The 17233-nt window shown below is 37.7% G+C and overlaps 1 long non-coding RNA gene across 1 annotated transcript; it reads left to right on the top strand.

Moving 5' to 3' along the window:
* The first annotated feature begins 12012 nt into the window (after positions 1-12012).
* LOC311083331 lies at positions 12013-12943 on the top strand. The gene is made up of 2 exons (XR_014606273.1): positions 12013-12172; positions 12816-12943. It is a non-coding gene; the product is annotated as an uncharacterized lncRNA (long non-coding RNA).
* The last annotated feature ends 4290 nt before the right edge of the window (positions 12944-17233 follow it).

Here is a 17233-nt window from a genome sequence, read left to right as displayed (position 1 = left end):
ACTTTATTTTATTTATTTATTTATTTTTGGTTAAATGAATGTATAAATAAAATAATTAAAAAGGTCAGATATATAATAAATAATTTAATCTAATAATTTAAATAAAAATTAAACGAATGAACAAAAAATAAATAAAAGATGTGATATGCTTCAAAGACTGGGAAAAATAGGAAAAAAATCTGACAATGACTTGCTGATATGCACGAAAACCAGCCATGTATTGGGCATTTCTTGGTTGGCCATCATGTGGTTCCATGCCATCTTTGTCCTCCTAGTCCTCCACCACCTCTTCATCTTATTCCTCCCCGTTAAGTAAGGACACTCTCATATGCCCTGACAACAACTACAAACATTCTCAAACTGCTGAGGTGTGTGGCTGCAGTCTGGACAACTGAAGATGGAGGCTGAGGCCTGGGAGGGTTGTTTGGAGGACTAGGAGATGGTAGGTGCTGGGAGATGGCAGATGAAACTGATGAAGGACCTGACTCAGGCTCAAGCTGTGTTACCCCTACTCCTCCATGGATTTCAATACCACCACAAATGCCATCTGAAGCACTTGTGCCAAGCATTTACAAGGCCTTTTCTTCCTCTGCTGTGAGAAGGGAGGACTTATTGATCCCACCACCTGTTTTATTAAATGTTGTCCTCTGCAGTGTCCTTTTCCTTTTAGCAAGGCTGGCAAAGTCCTGCCACTTCTTCCTGACCTCCTTCCCTGATCTTCTAATGCCACTAGTTGCAGTCAGTTTTCTAGCAAAATCCCAGATTTTCAGTTTTTGTTTATTTGCATGACTTCCCTTAAACCTGCTAAAATAATGTTTGTATAGCTCTATGATTAATAAATGACATTAATCTCCTCTTTAAAAAAAAAAAAGTATTTCTTTGATTTTTTTGGTTCAGCCATTTTGCTCGTGTAGGTTTGCTGGTAAACACTTGTAGGTTTGTGCTTTTGTAGATTATTGGCCTCGTAAAAAATGCACATCAGTTGAAAACAATTAGGTTAAACAATTCATAATACAAGCGTGTGCTACAATTACAAGCCATTCTACAAGGTGACATTTCAGCACTCGACAAATGGACAGCGACTCTTAAGTAGCACGTAGAACGCGTTCTCGCGCGTTCATGTTAAGTGCATTTTTGGGAAACGCGCGTGGAATTGCAGCGAACGTTCGTAACCTTGCACGTAGAGAGCGCTCTTAAGAGCTAAGATACATCGTTATCGGAAACACAGCCCAGGTTTGTTTGTGCCTAGTAGGCATATACTTGTAGGGCTGTATTTTATATTATAGACCATAAAAACATCCTTGTGTCGTACGTGTATATTTATTTAGCATTGAAAGGTTGCCTACCTGTCTATAATTCATATTTCAACATTTTAGTCTTCACATTGTACAAGTTGAACTGGTGCCAGTTTATGCAACAATAACACGCTAACCATTATAAGTGGGAATTAATTTCTTACCTTAAAAATCTGTCTTATCTTCAAATCGCATTCTTCTTCTGAGGTAAATCCAAGGTAAACTCACAGTGTCTTCCAAACTCGATGAAAAGCAGAGGAATGATGAAGTCTGATGCTTTGTTTTGAGGTAATGAGGGCGTTTACAGGCTCGCATTCCGTCACTTGGACTATTAGCATGTGAATCGCTCGTACTCACGTGAGTCTGGTCACTGTGACTTTTGCATCTAAAAAATAAATAAATGAAACAAAGAATGGTGAGCATGCTGATAAAAGAATCATATCAACTATAGTACTGACATTAATATAATGTCCAGTCATAAAAGTGTTTGTAGTGTTATCATATCTGTCAAGTATCCCATTTTGGCCGGGAAAGTCCCGTATTTTACCCTTCTTTCCCGCCGTCCTCCCGTATTAGTATTTTCCCGTAAATCTCCCGTATTTTAACCTGCATTATTACAAAAATAATAATACCCGGGCCGGGCGGAGTAAAAAAAAAAAAAGCCTACTACAGGTACTGTAGGTGGCAGTTGTCGCGAGGTTAGTGTGTGAGGTTAGATGATGAGTGACAATGCGGGAAAAAAACAGAGACGGATGATGGATGCTACGACAGAGACGGAAGGCACTTCTGCCAAAAAAACTAAACCATCATGTAAATACCGCAAATGCAAAGTCTGCAACAAATTTGTACAATAACTCACTAAAAGAGTAAAGAAAAGTTTTGTGAAATGAAAAGAAAAACTGTTGTGTAAAAGAAAAGCAATATGAAATGAAAAGAATGTGTGGAATGAAAATAAAATGTAAATGTAAAGACAAGCAATGTTAAATGAACAGAAAATATGAAAATAAGCCTAAATGCTCTTTATATATACCCTTTTGTATTTTCATTTAGGCTATAATGTAAGGGATACTGGAGCTTGGTTGGGGTGGTGGGACTGCTCGCGGTGGGCGCCGGAAAATTTCCCTTATTTTCAAATCCAAAACTTGACAGGTATGAGTGTTATACACATATGCATGTAGTAGACAGTACATGAACAAAATTTGTATATCATATTTTATATTTTAATTTAACATTCAAAACCTACATCTGAGCAGAAATTCGCAAACAAAAGCTTCATTAATGAGGCAGTATTTTACAGCAAACACTTCATAAACTATCCAAAACAGGCCAATGACATCTTGTCTCAGCATTCATATTACTTTTTACAAATCATATTTTTTTTATATTATAAAGCATATAAATGTTCATCCTATAGTTTAATACATTGCTTATAACAAAAACACTTCATATTTTAACCTATTTCAGTCCATTTCAATCATCTCTGTCAGTATAGCGAATTTGGGAAAAGCCAAACTAGTCACTATGTAGCCTACGTTTATGTAAAAAAATAGCATTTACTAATTTAAGTAAAAAACATACCTGTTAAATACGCTTAATCAAGTCGCTCCTCAAAATGAAACCGAACCAGTCATGCTCTTCTTCTTTCAGGATTATTCATCACCGCGTCCCAAAACGGAGTGAAGTAAATTAATCTGATAAAACTTGATGTGTTTTGTGGGCGTTGACTAGGGTTAGGAATACTTGAGGTCAGAAATCGGATACTTGTTATTAAATGTAAATTTCGATTCCTCTTATCGATTCCTTTGTGAGCATTTCAATATGACTTTAAACAAATCAAGCTTGAGTGGTTTATGTGAGTTTTGCACTGTTAACCCTTGCTGTAAAAAAAGGCCAAATTCTGACAATATCATACCATTTTCCATTAAAACAGTAATATACCGTAGAAAATAAAACTAGCCTACAGGAATATACTGTGAATTAACAGCGCTCAAAATCGACACTCAGAGGCTGTTTTCCCAATCACACCCTATACCCTCATTCACTATTCCCTACATTAGTTCACTAATATAGTCCACTTGACAGAGTGAATGTAAAGAAGTGAGTGAATTGAGACACTGATTAACACTGAAAAGCAGAATCACTGAAGGACAGAGAAACCAGAACAGACAAAAGAGAAACACAAGAACTACAACTGACTTCCAGCCACTGAGCGTGAAACCAGTTTACAAACCAGTTTAACATTATTTCTTTCATACAAAAGTTATTGTTGAGAATTAACAGATATTTAGTTGTTGATGTTTTATTGAAAATAATAAAGTTATTTTCACCATGATGGAGATCAGTATTTGTTTTAGTTGGGCTCTTGAACCATTGACTTTATTATATCAGTTTCTCTCTGACTGCTTTAACTGTGAGTTTATAAAACACATTTGTTATGGCAAGAAAAAGTCAAGAGAAAGATGATAAGGTGTTTAAGACTGTTTTAATGATTACATAATCATAATCATGGACATGTCTGATTCTCTGATCTTAACCAGTGTTTAAGCTTTGTATTTATGGGTTTTTCATATTAATCATATATCTGTAAATCTTTAACGTGAAATACAGCAATGTTTCTGTATTCAGTTATTCTGAAGAATATTGAAATAATGTTGTGCTTTAAAATATTTTGAGCTCCTGCTTGTCTTAGACACAAACAGACATCAACAATCAGCACATGAATCTCAACAATGGTGACAATAAAAACTTTCATGTCGCAATGCATACTGGGTTCCAGATTAGTATAAAACTCCCAGCATGCACTCCTGCATGAATAAATAAATAAAAATAAATTATTGCCACCATTAATGAGAGACATATGCAGATGTTTGATATCTCTGTGTTTCTACAAGATGTTGAAGCTCTGTTTCTTTTATAGGCTGTACATTATGTGTTAAACAAATTATCATCATAACTTATTACTGTAGTTTCACACTGGTGGTAATATAACTCTTTTGGTACAGGATTAAATTCTGAAAGAGATTTAGTGTATGAACAGGCTATACGACGATTTTTTTAATCATAATCAGTATAACTGCAATCATCCACAAACCGTGTGTGCACAAACACAGTTCAATCAGCCAGTGAAAACCTAATGTTAAAAAGTCAAGGGTCAGCATCCCAATTAAAGCAAGCACTGATCTCTATAATGGTAACTTCAAACCAAACATTTTCAATTAAACATCTCAATAACAACTTCTGTAGATGTATGACAGAAATAAAGTCATACTGTGTTAATAATGTTTGTTCTTGTGTTTCTCTATTTTCTGTTCTTGTGTTCCTCTTTCCTTCAGTGGTTCTGCTTGTTAACAGCAGGTGTTCATCACTAATGCTCAATCACTTATTTCACTTATTCACTTATTATTCAACATATTCACTTAATTATCTCACTGCAACACTGTTTCAATGTTACTTTTTCCTCGTTGTAGTGTGGATTTTCCTGTGGGGTTGAAAGGGTTAACAGTGTAAGATAAAAAGACACACCCACAAAATGCATTTTAACAGTAATAAACTGTAAGTTATAAAACAGGTTTATACTGGCAACACTGTTGCCAGTAGTTTACTGTAAAATTTATTTTTTGGGTCACCATTGTGCAGAAGAGTAGAGCCTGTGCTTCAGTCCAGGAGAAGATCTACAAACATTGATGATACGCTGCATGTTGCTTTATTTAACAGGCGGTGACTGTGTCGTTGCTGGTCCAGTGGAAATCTCTTTATGTTCAATAGTTTTTTAGTGGTCTCAAATGAAAGAAGTTCACAGTAATTCTTTGCTCACATTATTTATGCATTATAAATTTTAGTTAATACATGAAAGTTGGTCAATTTAAGGCAGTCGGTTTCTGCAAGTGAAATTAGTTAACTTGAGTTTTAATTTAGTGCATTTTTACAGTAACATACTGTAGATTACAGTAAAGAACTGTACAATTAACAGTATATTACTGGCAACAGTGTTGCCAGTATTTTACTGTAAAAAAACCCGGTAAGGTCTAACAGTGTGTCTCATATGTGAACATTCAAAACAATCTCAAACCCCTTAAAAGCTATCTCAAATCCCACATGAAACCCTGCAACCCTGCAACCTTGGACTTTGTGGCCTTTGTATCAAATAAAGAAGAAGCCGAAATAACAAATGGAGAAGCCGAAGTTCCTTTTCCTTTACCCATTACTGTTCTTTCTTCCAAATCCCTCACCTATTCAGTAGTCTTGGAATTGGACTTTGTGGCATGCAAATGGTACGGATAATACTTTTTCCAAGTCAAATTCAGAAGAGTAACACTTTTTTTTTCAACCTGGAAATGCCACCACTGTGCCTGCAAGTAGCCCACAATGACAAAAAAAGGAAAAAAACAGCGAGAAAGCTGCAGAGTCTGTCCTTACTAAGTGCTATAGCTCCACTTCAACCCACACTCCTATAACCCTTTGATAACACATTAAAAACTCTGATTGAAAATGTTGTGAACAATGCCCACTTACCTCCTGATGGTAAACATCAAATTAAAGGGAGTCCTGGAGACTCAACTCAAGTACACTTTAAATGGGACATACTGATGTTCTGCAACACTGCATCTACTCAAGCCAGCATGTACCCATTAAACAGAGAACTTACCTCATGTCGCCTGTCAAGCAAGCTCTGGTAAAAGAACAACTGGAAAAGATGCTTAAGACAGGAATTGTGGAACCATCATGCACGGGTTGGGCCTCTCCAGTCATTCTAGTCCCCAGGACTGAGAGCATGAGATTCTATGTAGATTTTCAGCAAGTTGAATGCCATAACAGAAAGTGATGCTTACCCCAGGGGCAGCGATTTTCTCCACAGTAGACCTCAACATCAGTTATTGTCAAGTGGCCATGGACCCTTCAAGTAAACAAAAAACTGCCTTCATCTTCCTCACTCTGACTTTTTCAATTTAATGTTATGCCTTTTGGCTTAATGCACCAGCAACCTTTCCAGGGTAAATGAAGACCATTTTAAGAGAATTGTGAGGAAAACTTTGTTTTGTCTACATTGATGATATAATCATCTATTCATCAGACCTAACTCAGCATTTACATGACCTGCAGACTGTCTTTCACAGGCTACAATAAGTGGGATTGACCATCAACTTAAGGATAAGTAAATTCTGCCTCCAAGAAACTTCATTCCTGGGCCATGTAGTGAACACTCAAGGTATTATGGCAAAGTTGAGGCCATTCAGTCTTATCCAGTACCCATCAACCTCAAAGAGGTACAGTGGATTCTTGAACTAGCTGGATGGTACCATTGATTTGTACCGAACTTTTCACAAATTGCAGAACCCATTAATGCTCCAAATAAAGGTGGAAAACATTTCATTGGTCAGATCAATGTCAACGGGCATTTGAGCAGCTCAAGACAAGTCTGTCTTCAACCCTATCCTTGGTCATCTAAATCTGCAACATCCCTTCACAGTATACACAGACTCTAGCGACACGGGCTTAGGAGCTGTGTTAACCCAAAGAAAAGAACAAGGGATGGAAGAAGTCATAGCTTATGCATGGAGAAGCCTAAACCCAGCACAAACAACTACTCAGTCACAGAGAAAGAGTGTCTGGCAGTTATCTGGGCACTTGAGAAATGGCAACATTATCTGGACAATAGAATGTTCATGGTAGTAACTGATCACTCTGCCCTTCAGTGGGCAATGTCCTCTACTAAAACTACAAGATGTCACATTTGATGGGCCCTGCGATTACAAAAATTTGACTTTGTCATTGAATACAGAAAAAAGCAAACTACTGTAAATGCAGCACCAGATCCCCTTTCCAGAATGTCCAACTTACCTGCATGCAACTTGTTCACCAACCAAAAGAACAAGACTGACTTTCCCCATCACTGCTGTAGACCTATTGGAAGAACAACATAAAGACCCTGAAATTGAAAAGATCTTCAAAGCAATAGCAGAAAACAATATTAGATTGGGGACTGTACCTTAAGACTCAACTGTCAAAAGGACAAGTTCAATATAGAGTGTACTTACCCAAAAGCCTCATTCCTACAATTCTTCAATATTACCATTCAATTCCTTTGAGTGGACAAGGGGGTACCTTGAAAAACCTATGATCTACAGAATGTCGTCTTCTGGCCTAGAATGTGGACGAATGTAAAAAACTATGTCAAATGTTGCATGAAGTGTCAAACACACAAGAACAACAATCAGTAACCTGCAGGCAAGTTACAATCTATCACAACCACACGTCCTAATGAAATGTTAGGAATGGACATCATGGGATAATTGCAAAAAGCAGCACACACCACCATGAATACCTTTGTCTGTGTAGACTACTTCTCTGATTGGGTTGAAATGTTCCCAATGGGTAAAGCAAGTGCACAAACCATTGCAATAATTCTCCGAAAAGAAATTCCAAATGACGACTTTTGACATCACTTTGTGACGATCTGTTCATGAGTGTTAAAGGAACACTCCGACTTTTTGGGAGTTTAGCTTATTCACAGTATCCCCCAGAGTTAGATAAGTCCATACATACTTTTTTCATTTCTGTGCGTTCTGTAAGTGTTATTTGACGCACCCACCGCTAGCCTAGCTTAGCACAAAGACTGGATGTAAATGGATAAGGTAGCATACTAATCCCAATAAGTGACAAAATAATGCAAACATTTTCCTATTTACATGTTGTGATCTGTATAGTCACAGCGTGTACAAATAACAAGGCTATATGAGACAGAGACCATTTTTAATCGTATAAATACTGGGAACTATATTCTCACTAGGCGTAGGAGCACACAGCTACTTGGGCAGAGTGGCTACTTGGGCGGAGTGATTAGCGCAGCACACGAAACGCCCTGTGGTGAGGAGCAGAGAGAAACGTGTGCTAAAGGATACAGCCATCCCATCGATAATTCGCCTTATTCACCTCGAACGTTCCACCGAGCCTGAGGGGTACACTTACCACTTCCGGGAGTTCTTACAACGCGAGTTCTCAGTGCAATGGCGCCTCACTGCTGTGTTCCCCGATGCACTTCAATTAAGTAGGTTGTATCAGTAGATAAAGAGCTCCCGCACACTATCGTTAAATTTCCTGATAAAGTGTGTGAACGAAATGTTGATAATAAATATTTATTTTAATTGCAAGTAACGATAGTGTGCGGGAGCTCTTTATCTAAGGTCCTCTCTTTTAAAATTGTAATTTTTATTCAAATATCTAGCATTGTTATGTAAATCTCTACAACTGAAATCTTAATATCCACATATTCAAACCTTGAATAGAAAGTGTTCATCTTTACGAATCTGTACAAAGCCTTAACCATCATTATTGTTCTTCTTCATGAATCTATACAAATATGTGAACTTGTATTGTTACCATAGCACCTTATCATGGTCAGTGTATCACAGGATCAGTCCCTGTCAGACCTTATAATCACTTCTCATGCTCTTTACTTTTACATGTGAGTGATTTGATTGTTTTACATGTATGTGTGTGTATGTACAGTATAAGCTACTGGATGTGTACCTATCTAAAGAATAAAGTACAATTGTATTACACATGGATGATGTCCTTCATAACTTTATAATTTAATATACCAGAATATCATAAAACATTAAAAAAAAACATTGATAGGCACACTGGTCTAGGTTTGTAAAGGTAACCATGTACATAGAAGTATGGAAAAGGAACCGGAACAGGTCAGAACATAAGAAATTACATTAGGAACAAACCATTTTGTATCGTTAATTCGGGCAGACAGGAAAGATTGGTGGTCCACACTGGAAGATCGTATGCGTCGGAGTCAAACTTCCGGGTTTGTGTACCCCTCAACGGCGTTCGAGTTTTCAAAATGGCCGCCAGGTGAATAAGGCGAATAAAGACAGGACAAATTGGATCATCTGTTGCTGCGGTAAGTGTTCCGTTATGTTTTGAGATGACTAACATTAGCCATACTGTAACTGTCACGGTTCATGGATTCATTGACTCGCCCTTGCTATGTGTGTGCGTGTTGTATGAATGGGCGCGGCTCATCAGCACGGCTCGTTATCGCTGATGAGCTGATCCGCGCCAGCTGTTTTGAATGAGGATGTCCTATATATTGTTTGTCACCTCGTCTTGTCTTTGTCAGATGGTTGTGGAGGTTCAGGCTCGGCTCACAGTCTTCTCTCCCCTGCTCCAGTTTCTGTATTCCTGTTCTGAGACTCGCCTGCCAGTTCTGAGGATCTGATGCGATTTCCTGTGTTCCTGTTCTGAGATTCGTCTGCCTGTTCTGAGGATCGTCTGCGGTTCGTCCGTTACTGCCTGCCCACTGAGTCCTGCGTTGCCGAGCCTGTTATTCTACTGTTGCCTGATATCTCAACCTGCACTACCTCTTACTATTGTGTTAATAAACACCAGTATTCACTTGCTATTGAATCCTTGACTTTTCCTTCGAGCCATGACAGTAACAGTGCCATGCTAATGTAATGCAACCTTAGTAGTGACACTATTACGTGAATAGGGGCTCCGTGTATCCCCTTTATTGTTATTATTGTGTTGTCATGAACACACTGTATCGCTCAATAACAAATGAGCGCCGCTAACTGTAACTCTCAGGACTGTAACATTCAACTTGCTAATGAACAGCTTCCAAAGTTTGTAACTCCTCGTCTGTGTATTCTGGCTCAAAACTATATGGTTCTGGATCTTGGTTTGATACACAGTAAAATTCCTCTGACAATTTCTCAAAGTCAGCCATGATCACGAGTCACGTTCGCTGCTAGCTAGTTAGTCACGTTTGTTTTGTTTACGGAACCATCAACAGGGCGTCTCGTGTGCTGCGCTAATCACTCCGCCCAAGTAGCCACTCTGCCCAAGTAGCTGTGTGCTCCTACGCCTAGTGAGAATATAGTTCCCAGTATTTATACGATTAAAAATGGTCTCTGTCTCATATAGCCTTGTTATTTGTACACGCTGTGACTATACAGATCACAACATGTAAATAGGAAAATGTTTGCATTATTTTGTCACTTATTGGGATTAGTATGCTAACCTTATCCATTTACATCCAGTCTTTGTGCTAAGCTAGGCTAGCGGTGGGTGCGTCAAATAACACTTACAGAACGCACAGAAATGAAAAAGGTATGTATGGACTTATCTAACTCTGGGGGATACTGTGAATAAGCTAAAGTCCCAAAAAGTCGGAGTGTTCCTTTAATCAGTGTGATATCTTACCCCAGGTTAGATGGTTATATTTTGCATTGATATTTTGTTTAGAAACAGAGTTTTGAAATCAAGAACTATTAATCAACACCAGTACACAACACAAACTACATCTAAGGCTTTGTTGATTTGTTTATCGTACCAAAACTTTATTGTGTGTGAAAACTGTAATTTGCTGTTTTTTTATGTTTAGTTAAGAGAACAATATACATGGATATTTACACTGAATATTTTTTTTGTGTGTGCGAAATGTTTTTTTGTGAATGAGTTCCATGAATTTACATTTGTTTTTGTGTAACTGGTGGCTTATTAGTTATCCTGGTTTAAATTATTATGTTTTTGGTAGACCTAATTCTACCTGGTGCCATTCCTCTTGTTGGGGTGTGCCACTGTTACACTGTATATTGAATAAAAGCTTCAGCAATTATCACAACATGAACATTTTATACCGTCACATGTCTAGTTTGCACACAGTAAACTTCTTGTCCTGTAAACGTCCTGTAATAATATAGGAACTACTCGTTATACATAAATCACGTAACAGTTACTTGCATAAACTAAATCGTATTTTACTTAAATATCCGATTTAGCCAAACTATAAACTTTCCAGCTGTGTCTGTGAAAAAGGGATGTGCCCTCCACAAGCTCCCGGTCTGTGCCGCTGCACACACAATCCACTCTGCGTTTCAATTATCAGCTCATGCACAGCAGCTATATAGGCATACATATTACATTTATTTAGTGTTCTATTAATTTGAGACATTTACTTCATAGACATCCTTCTCTGATATCCATTGTGCTCTTTGACCTTGGCATTTTCTAATTTACATTAGAGGTAATATATATGATGATGGTTAATAACAAATAATCTTTAATTTATTTGTTTGATGCATTATAAGGTCACCTTATTAGTTTCAGAGAAACAACAGTTTATCTTTCCATAGGATAACGTAATTCTTCCATAGTGTGGCAGAACGGAATCCGGTAGCCACTTGATTATTTTTTGTATTCCACTGTTGACCAATTAGAAGACGCTGATCATTTGTGACGAACCATTTAACGAGGGGAATTGTTTTGTTGAGCATGGCGGAAGTGAACTGGTGACACGAGAAGTCTTGTTGCTACGGAGATGTGTGCTGCCTGTTAGACGAAGGTGTGAGAAGTTGCGTGCTTCGGTGTGAGAAAAGTGTCTGCTTGGGAGAGACGAGTGAAGGAAGCGTGCAGTGTCCAGGAGGTGTGGCTTATGCTTACCTGGGTTTGGATGCCGTGTCGGTGTGAACGAGAGTGCAGATGTGAAGCGCTGGCGGAGGCTCTCTATTTCGGCTGCTGGTAGAGGTGTGTGCCGTGGAATTATTCCTCATCAACTGTTTTCCTGGACCTTGCTGCAAATGAAGCTCCTGTTACTTACCTGATACTCCAAACGAAGACCAGCGCCACCGGGGAGACGGGTAGCTGCAGCTTGGAGCAATGGGCGTGGCAAGAGGTAGGGGCGTGGCAGGAGGTAGGGGCGTGGCAGGAGGTTTCTCATTGGTCAAAGGAGTTTCCTCCTGGACAGAGTCAGAGCCATAGAGAGAAGTTGCGACACAGCAATGGCGGCTTGTGGAGCCTCTCAATATTTTCCGAAAGCAGCAGCAGCGCGGTAGAACAGACCGTTTGTGATGCACTTTTAAAAGGTAAGACGTTTAAAGAATAAGATTGTATATTATCAGTACATCTGAATCAAATTAACTTGTGTATTAAAGCATGCTAGTTTACTATTGCTCTCTAAATTAGTAGTTTTAGGGGACGTTATCAGATAAAAGAAAGGTCACTGGATAAAGTTAGTAGTGCATAACAAACCACGAACAGCCTATTAATGGTTAAAACCGTTCTATTAATGCATTTTTATCCTTTGTTGTGTAATAAGAGGTAAAGGCTTCTAAACAGGTGTCAAATATAAAATTGGGGAGTGTGATAGGGAAGTGATAAAATGAGTAAGTTATCCATTTCATTTCTCATTAAATGTGCAATAACAAAAAAAATCATTTTTAGATTGCATATTTGAGTAACAAAAACGTATGGGTGGAGTTTTTTAGGCACTGTGTTTCTGTAAGCTACCTGTCTATATTATGTTTCAGCTCAGCTGATTTTTGGATTGATGGAAAAGGGAAATGGAAGTTTATTAGTGAGATTAAAAACAATGCTTAAAAGCAGCAAGTCATTTACAAAAACAAATCACACTAGACTAAATGGGAAATAATACTAAATACCACAACATGTAATATATGTTACTATAATTTGTCCCGTTTTTGTCTCCTTTATCTCTTTCAACACAAGAAGCAGAAAGGGATTCAGTGGATCCTGAAGACTCCCTGCACTGACGCTGTACCTTCACCTTCAGTTTCAGCTCCTTGGATTTTACAAGACTTTCCTTGCTCCTTATTTTTAATAAACATTAAACTTCCCAGTGTTGGTCTTTGTGAAAAAGTTCAGATGCACCCAAGTATGATTAGTGCACAATATAGCATAAAATCTTAAGTTCTTCTATTTAGACTGCTCCTGCTGACTCGAGCATATTTACTCATCTGTGTCGGACACTACAAGAACAACATAGAGGAAATGACAGACAACATGCTTGACGTGCAGTTTATGAGACATTTATAGACATTATTAGACATTTATAAAATCCCATTGTGCTAAATCAATGCTACATATATATATATAATGTATATAATGTGTATATATATGTGTGTGTGTGTGTAATTGACAAATAAACCTTCAAATAGTTTTTTAAAAAATCTCAAAATCTTTTCAAAACTGATGTTTTATTAGTTTTTATTTATTTTATTTGTTTTATTTATATTTTTGAGTCATTAACTCTGACTTTTTGAAATTTAAACAATTTTCAGTTGTAAACATTTCTAAGTGTTTAAATTCAACTGATATGGAAAGTGTACCAACCTACCCATACTTGAAAGCAGTTTTTACCAGTATTAGAGAGATCTACAACTCTTTTCACTCATCATTAAGGCTCCTCTGAACGATGAATTATATCATGTATACTGTAATTACCATAATAAAATAACCATGTTTGCAGTTGTGCCAACCTGACATGCAAATTTCTGGACAAAAGTTTTTCAATTATCTCAACAGCTTTAAAACTTCTGAAATTTATTAACTTTGTTTATATGAAAGGTTCAAATGACGCCATAGAATTTCATTTTTAATTTTTTATTCTTAAGACACCATTTGAGTTTTTAGACTGTTCATTTGTGCGGACAGTTGCTACTATAGTATGAATCAGTGAAGGAATGAGTTTTGACTTAGAACACAAGCCTTTGATGGCAAATTCAATTGACGTTTCAAAAGAATTAATTGTAAAAATGACAACTGAATAAATGTTTTTGGATAAAATGGTGTTTGTTTTGCTTAACTGATTAATGTCACTTAAAAGAAGTTTATTAAACCGTTTTTACTTCATTTTATAATTATATGGTGAGTGTTTGATCAAACACGTATATAGCCTATGTATGCCTTTATACAGCAAAAACATTTGCTGTACCATTATTATAAAAATAACATTACTATTAGTTTGTATGTACTTTAAAATGAACGTACAAAACTAGTATGACTTTAATAATGTCAGGAGACATTTTTATCTTTAAAATAATAATTTAATTTGTTTTTTAATGATTTAAAAAAAGTCGCGATGGTGATGACGTCATGTAACCCGCGCCCTAAATTTGAGAATGTATTCTCAATATCATTATTGCTATTTTCACAGTGAAAGAAATGTATTTGGTCTTGTATAATTGTTTGTTGGCCAAAAGTGATTAAGTATATGGCTCGCTTTTATGCGGATCAGGAAGCTTTCGCGTCCAATTGACCCTTCGCTAAGCCCCGCCCTCCTTAGTTACTGTTGCTACGCCTGTCAAGCTTTTGAATCTGGCACGTCTATTACAGTATGAATGCACTGGTTTCAGACATTCCTAAGGAGATAATTAGTCATTTTTTGCCGAACAGGTGAAAATATGAGAGTGCAATACTGCAGTATGCATTCGAGGGCTATATCCACGACATAATATGCAAACGATTAGAGAATAATTTCATCAAAATTGTAGTTAAAGCTTTAGGTCCAAGCGCAAGCAGCAGCCGCCTCGTACGCTGACCATTCAAATGGGAAACACACAAATGTGAGGAACAGCTGTGTGCATGCCCAGCAGGGTAACTGAAATTTGAAAATATTCTAATATTTATAAAACAAACAGCTTATCCATATGTATTGTGGAATAAACACACGACATTAGCCTGACCACTTTGCAATGATAACATTCTCCCGCTTGTATTTTTAGCGCGCCAGGCTACATGCTCACACGTCGGACTAACTTACTGTTATGAACTGATTAAGTTTGCATACCAACCTTTTCCTTGGAGATCTCCGGCAAGCCTCGTGATGTTCCCTCCTTTTACTAACTACCTTTTACTTTTACTAGAGAACTAACACCGGGAGAGCCGCGATCGGATTGGGGTAACGTTACTAGTTTGGCCGTCGATTAACAAAATGCTGAAATATATTTTTAAGTAACGTTAAATTATGTCAGTGAGCCTCCGTCTTGCCTTTAATCACACTGCTTGATCCACGAGCTGGACAATAACTTTATTCTAGAGCTGCTATAAAGCCAAAACACTTTACTTTTAATTTCCTATTATGTAAAGCTGCTTTGGAACAATCTACATTGATAAAAGCGCTATATAAATGAAGATGACGCCCGACATTTCTCCCCTTGGGTTTTAGGTTTCGGGAAGGGAACAAAATCCACCACCCCCTGTCCAAACTTTTAGGATACCGGGTATCAGATTTGCACAATCCATACGCACAACGCTTCGGCATGTTTCCCTCGCTCGAAAGCTTGCCAGACCTCCCGCGCCTATTTACGGTTGCTAAGCCACGATTGGCCTGTGGCGGGTTTCGGGCGTGGCTTAGCGAAGGGTCAATTGTAAAGACCTCACGGCACGCCCCGTTCCTCCTGGCACGCCCCATTCCTTTCCGACCTCGTGGCACGCCCATTGCTCCAGGCTGCAGTTACCTCTACTTGCCACCGGGTACAAGCTTGACGCACCCCCCTCACACACACACGCAATCAGTCGTACTCTTTCTTGGTTGCTTGAGAGCATATAAAAAAATTTGTGAAAGCGAAACTGAGTTGTAAATTCCATAAGTTGATGGGTTTGCTCTGACAGTTCTTCTCTTTACCAATTTTTTTTTTTTGAGGAGTGTATAAGATTGGTTGTGACTGTCTGTAAGTTCATAAATTGAGTAGAGATTGCCAGTGGCAAAATACCATTGCTGCATCCTTATTTAAATTATGGTTTAGTAGCTTTGTTTTTTTCTTTTTCTTTTCCTTATTCATTGTTTGTGTTTTGTTTTATTTTTCCCTTTTTGTCTTGATGTCCATTGAGGTGTTTTACTGTCTTAACCTGTGATGATTGAATATGAGTGTCATGTTTTGCTGTGTTGGGTATGTCATTGTGCTGACTGTCTAAAATAAATTTGCAAATTAATTGATTGGTTTCCTACCAGTTTAATTTGATTCTCCTTTATTTCAAGTCCTTCATATGTAGCTGGTGGTCATCTGATGTACTCATAACCACACCTTAAGTGACGTGTGATCCAAAAATCACGATGTCAGCAGTGACTTGAAAACCAAGCACTATAGAATGAGGTCATAATATAGCATTGCGTGACAAGTAGACATACTTTAAATTCGTTACTCACGGATAACAGATGCTCCACGCTCTGCTGCAGCGGTTTACCTTTCCTTTACTTTTTGGCTGCAGTGTTGCCAGATCAGGTCGATGACGATTTCCAGCCCAAAAGCTCTCAAAATGCCTGCCTAAATCATTCACTGCCAAAAGAATGCAAAATAATTTTACTGTCATGGCAACCCAGGTGTATAAGTACCATTTACCTCCTTATAAAAACGAACTAATGATGACAAAATAAAATTATAACCCACTAAGCAAAATGATGTCCGAAAGATGTCTTTTCAATGTCTTTGTTACAAAAATCGGACGTTGAAATGACGTCCACTGGAAGCCAGAATGAAAGTTGTTATGACGTCTTTTTTTGACGTGTTCTGCACGTCCGATATAGACGTTCATCGAACCTTCGTACAAGGTTAAAAACTAGTTCAGATGTGGCCATTGTGGACATATTTCAACATAATTTATGGTCTCATTTACTTTGACTATTGCTGTTAGATGATCTTAGTGAGAATTAACAGAGGTTTAGATGTTGATATTTGTTTAATTTGAAGTGTCACCATTGTGGTGATCAGTGTTTGCTTTAGTTGGGCTCTTGGTCCCCGTTCCTTTTACTTTAACTTTTCTTTGGCTGCTGTAAAAGTGTGTTTGTGTAACACAATTGTTGTGGCAGAGAAAGCCTAGAAAAAGTATGAGGTGTTATCAGCTCAATGTTGATAATCATCACAAAATGGGCCTTTAATATTGTGTTTAAAGTTTTGCGTTTATATTTAGCATTAATAACCACCAACCATGTGGAACTGCATTATTGGTGCCAAAAGCATTGAAATGATCACTTATTTGAAGGTGTATAAAAAGCATGTGCACATGATGTTTTGAGCAAATGTATCATATAGTCACACACAGACATCAAGATTTTGCATATGATTCACAACAATGGTGACAATTTAAAAAAAAAGCTTCATGCTGCAATGCATGATGGGTAGCTTTCA

Source organism: Abramis brama, assembly GCF_963993115.1.
Source record: "Abramis brama genome assembly, chromosome: 1".
In the NCBI taxonomy this organism is placed as follows: domain Eukaryota; kingdom Metazoa; phylum Chordata; class Actinopteri; order Cypriniformes; family Leuciscidae; genus Abramis; species Abramis brama.
The sequence above is the reverse complement of the archived record's forward strand: the minus strand, read 5'-3'. Positions and strand labels throughout refer to the sequence as shown.